Here is a 5,084-nt window from a genome sequence, read left to right on the forward strand (position 1 = left end):
GTGGCTCCCAGGAGAGAGCCGGCCCCAGGGATGATGGTTTCCTCGTAACTGGAGCCCCTGACAACCTTCCATTGATTCACCACTGATTCAGTTTGGGCATTTCTTCATTTGTCTCTTCCTTCCTTTCTTTCTTTCTTCCTTTTGTTCTTTCTTTCTTTCTCTTCTCTCCTTCTCCCCCTCCTCCTCCCCTTCCTCCCCCTCTGGGTCTCCCTCCCCTCTCCCAGACCTTGTCTGCCTTCTCTGAGCCCTTCTTGCCCTGTCCCCAGCACTCACCATCCCTGCCCCTCTCTCCCTTGTTCCTGTCCCTCTATTTGTCTCTGCCTCACAGCTCACCATCATCGCCCGCCCCCCCCCCCCCCCCCCCCCCCCCGCCGCCTCCCATCCCTTCATCCTCAGGAGCTCACCCTCCACCGCGTCTGCCCTACAGGATGTTGCAGCTGAGCCTGTCCTGGCTGGGACTCGGGCCGGTGACAGCCTCCCCATGGCTACTCCTGCTGCTGGTCGGGGCCTCCAGGCTCCTGGCCCGCATCCTGGCCTTGACCTACACCTGCTACAGCAATTCTCGCCGCCTCCAATGTTTCCCGCAGCCCCCAAAACGGAACTGGTTTTGGGGTCACCTGGGCCTGGTGAGTGTGGATAGCAGGACGGTCTGGGGGATCAGAGTGGATGGATTTCCTGAGGGTTCAGGAATGGGGCTCAGGGACCTGTGGGTCTGGGATTGGGCTGGGGTCTAGGGTGGTAGAGAAGTGAGGGAGACCTCTTGCCTCACTCCCCCACTGGGTCCAATCCTGTCCTCTCTGTTCACTCTGTGCGCCAATGTTCTTACCTTTCCTCACCCCAAGTCTGTTTTGGGTCATGTTCCCGCCTGTCTTCCCCACATTAGTGCACATCTGAGGGGATCCCTGCGTGGGCTGCAGAGAGCTGGGTCCCCTGGTGGCCTCACAGTCCCCGCTGCTCATCTTGAGGCCTCCTCAGGGCCACTGTCTGAGGCCTGTTCCCTGGCTGGCACATCTCTGCTGGCCTCAGGCCAGTGTCTGCTCCTCTGTGGGCTTCTGCTTCCCCACAAGAATTAACTAAGACCTCCACCCCATCTTCCCCGCATGGGGGTTGGAGGAGATGTGTGGGCAGTCTCTCCTCCCCTTCCTCAGGCACCTTCCTTTTCCTATCTTGCCGTCCACGCCCAAGACATATCAGTGAGCCCCACTGCCCAGTTTGGATAAAGGTGAACCACTCCCCCTTTCAGAAGAAATCACTCCGCCCTAATGGCCAAAATTCCTGGGCGGAGGCTTCTGGCCCACTTTCTTAACCTCAGCCCCAGAGGCCCTTCCTCTGTGCTGCATCAGCCTCCTTTTTGCCACAATCACACTTAAGATTTTTTCATCACCCATAAAGGCGCCACCTCCAAAGCCATTGATCTGAGGGCTACGTTCTCTGACCACAACCCCTCTTCCTTCCATCTGCTTTTTTTTCCTCCTCTCCTGTCCTAGACCCTGCCAGGATGTCCAATCCCCTCTACACCCCAGTTTAATGGCTTCCTTTCCATCCTACTTCCTTGGATACATCTAGCTTAGTTTCTCTTCCTTTGCACATGGGCTGAAGTCTCTTGCCAACTGGGCCTTCCTTCATGGCTCTTTGGAAAAGCTTTGCCTTGTGTGAGCTCAACCCTTCACGGCCTCTGATCTCTTATCCACGGTGATACTAGAGAAGGTCACAAAACAGGTCGGAGGGGTGACATGTACATCCCCACCTGCCTATTTCCAATGGACTTCATTCTGCACAAAACCCCTGGTCTGCTTGAGCTGCTGTCTCCTTGTGCACAGAGATGCTTTTACTCATTTCCTCCCTTTCTCTGCTTGCTCTACCTGCTCCAGTCTGGTCCACAGCTCCATCATGCTCCTGCATGATGGCTGTGACTTCTAGGTCTCCAAATCCCATGGACTCCGTTGGGCCCCATCTCATCCACCTCCCAGCAGCTCTCTGAGCTTGTGGACCACCCTTTCCTCCTGGAACCTCCTTTTCCTCTCAGCTGCTCCTTTGCTCCGCCTTTGCATGTGGGGAAAGCCCCAGCATCCTAACCCCTTCTCCTTCTTCTCTCTATCCTGAGGCCATCTCCTTACCCAGAGCTCCAACTCCTAAGTGGACGATCAGTTCCCTCCATAAGTGAATTCCGAGTTCACTTCTCTCCTGAGCCCAAGTTATGCATCCAGCTCCTTCCTCCTCTCCTCATGTGGGGGGTCTTATAAACACTTCATTCCTTGGTCAGAATCTGAACTCATGTCTCCCTCCCCAACCCTGCCCCTGCCCTCAGTCCAGTCCATCCTTCCAGTTGCCCACATCCCATACTTTGTGGCCCCTGAGCCTGCCTGTTCCTCTCACCCATGCATCTGGTCCTAATGTGCTGCCCCCCAAATCTCTCCTCAATGTCACCTCTCTGCATCTTCTGTCACCCGTGGCCCCATCCACCATCATCTTTCTCCAGGAAGCCTCTCCCAGCCTACTCTCTGGTCTCTTCATTGCCACTGTTGTACCCTCTTATCCACTCTCTCTTTAGCCCTGGAGAGATTTTTCTGAAATTCAATTTAGATCATGCCACTTTTTGGCTGAAAACTGTTCACTGACTCCCTATTGCTCGGGAGATAAAGACTAAATGTTTCCTGGATCATCCTGGCTGTCCTCCTCAGCCTTGTGCATGTCATGGTCACTCCGAGCTTCTACTTTATCTCCTCAATGAACCAAGCCCTTCCCGCTGCAGGGCTTTACTTGGTTTCTCTTTTGCCTGGAAGCACTTTCCTTCCTGCGGTTACCCAGTGGATTCCTCCTTATCCATTTTCGGCTCAAGTATAATTACCTTCTCTAAGCCTCCCTTGACCCCCACCGCCCCCAGACCCTGAGCTATGGCTTAGCCCTGCTCATGCTTAAATAGTTAATTGTTCAATTATTTGTTTATTATCCATCTCTCCCACTAGATGGTAGTTCTGGGGACAGACATGATATCTACAGTGACCCAGCCCAGGGACTGACATACAGAAGGCATTTAACAAATGTTTGATAATGTTGTGGTGGAGGCCTGGGTAACTTGCCGTCACTTCCCTTTGTTATCCAAGGCCAAAGGCACGAGCGTCCAGCTCCTCTCCTCTCCTCCCCCAGACCAGCTAATCACAGAACGGTATGTCCCAAGCTCATCGTAAAGTTTGCCTGAGATTATGGGTCTTGGGATGTTCTCAGAGAGCCCTGGAGGCAGCGGGAATGTTACAAAGTTACCACAGTTCTGATTCTCCCTCCAAGGGCTTGACTGTAGAGGTTGGTCTCAATCGCTCTTCTCTCCTACAATCTCTCTTCTTGTGTGACCTTGGCTGAGTCCCTCTCTCTCTTTGGACTGATCTCATCAAGTGCCTCAGGGTCCTCAGGGAGGAGGGAGCAGGGTACAAAGGTGAAAAAGACTTACGTTCACCTACCTGGAACACCCGGGGGCTTGGATGGGGTGTCCTGAAGGACAGGAAAGGATGCCTCACCAGAAACCAACCCTCCCTTCTTCCCCTTTTGGGGGATATGGCCTCAGCTTCATTGGTAATTGACATGACTTATGGGAGTGTCCACGGGTTCAGGAGTGATAGATGGATGGCTCAGATGTAGTACTATGAGAAATGGTTAGATAGACAGGATGTACTAGATAGATAGATGATAGATAGATAGATAGATAGATAGATAGGTAGACAGGATGCACTGTGCACAAAGCCTCACCAACAGAAGGGGCTCATAGGTGAGAGGGACTGTCCTGATTGATGGGCAGAGTTCACGTGTGTCCCTTGGGGTTTGCCAGGGCTGGAAGGTCCCAGGACTGTAGACCCTTTACCATGTAGAGAACCGAAGGCTATGCGGATGGGCCAGAACATGAAAGGATGTGGGACCAAAACCCAGGAACAAGTCCTGAGGCTACCTGGCTACCCACAAACCTTTTCCATGGGGATCTCCTCCTGTGGCCGCCCCTGGGGCTGGAACCACTCCCAAGATGAGAAAACTCCATTTTCTCGAGCTAAAGTCATCCTCCCTGTGGGCAGAGAGCGTGTCTTCTCCCTGTGCCCTGGGATACATCACTGGGACTTGAAGAGGCTCCAGTACCCTCCCCCAGAGTGAAGGAGCGAGAACAAGCGGAGATTCCCTCCATCTGTGCAGAATCCCACACACTGTCCACTGCAGAGGGTCCTTCTGGAGAGTGATGGCCCTTGCCTTGCTTGCAGGTCCCCCCAGTGGAGTAGGGCTTGAGGGACTTAACTCAGCTGGTGGCCACCTGCCCCCAGGGACTTATGATCTGACTGGGCCCCATCATCTTCCTTATCGTTTTCTGCCACCCTGACATTGCCTGGTCTGTTACCAGCACCACAGATGCCCGCCTGGAACACATGGTACTGAGTGCTGTGAAAGCATCCGAGGGCTGTGAGCCCCTCCCTGCCAAGTTTCTGGGAAGCCCCTGCACGTCCCAGCACTCCCCCTGCTCTTGGGCACCCTTGGTCATCTTTTTCTTTCTTTCATTTATTTGCCAACCCCATTCTGGTGTTCTGGACATTGCTTGGGGATTCTTGGGGAGAATCAGCCCCAGGCTTTGCCGTGGAGGAACCTCCAACCTTGGGCCTACATGATTAGAGATACCACTAATCCTGTGTGGTCAGGGTGGGTCTGAGGGAGAGACAGGGGCTGGGGGAGCCCAGAGGGGAAGCAAGGCATCTGCTGTTTGGGCATGCTGGAAAGTTTCTTGGAGGAAGAGTTGTTGGAAGGGGGTCTGGAATAATTAATAGGCATTTTTTAAGGGAAGAAGAGAAAGTGTATTCTCTGGATAGGACTAGCTCACTCAAATGCCTGGAGGTGAAAGAGTGAACACTTGGCTTTTGAGCAATGGGGAGGAGTTCAGTGCAGCTAGAGTGATGCAGGTGAGAGGCAGAGAAAAGGTGGAGAGGAGAGTAGGGAGAGCAGGACTTCAAGACCAGGTAGGGACAGGGGATTGATTCTGAGAGTGATGGGGAGCCATGGAAGGTGTAGAGATGTCCTGAGAAACAGAGATGGGGAGTTGGAGAGATGGACAGAGAAAT

The 5,084-nt window shown here is 53.5% G+C and overlaps 1 pseudogene; it reads left to right on the top strand.

Annotated features, from left to right (window-relative positions):
• The first annotated feature begins 428 nt into the window (after window positions 1-428).
• Window positions 429-5,084, top strand: part of LOC136120875 (cytochrome P450 4F3-like) — a 75,497-nt pseudogene continuing 70,841 nt past the window's right edge.

Source organism: Phocoena phocoena, chromosome 3, assembly GCF_963924675.1.
Source record: "Phocoena phocoena chromosome 3, mPhoPho1.1, whole genome shotgun sequence".
Classification (NCBI taxonomy): domain Eukaryota; kingdom Metazoa; phylum Chordata; class Mammalia; order Artiodactyla; family Phocoenidae; genus Phocoena; species Phocoena phocoena.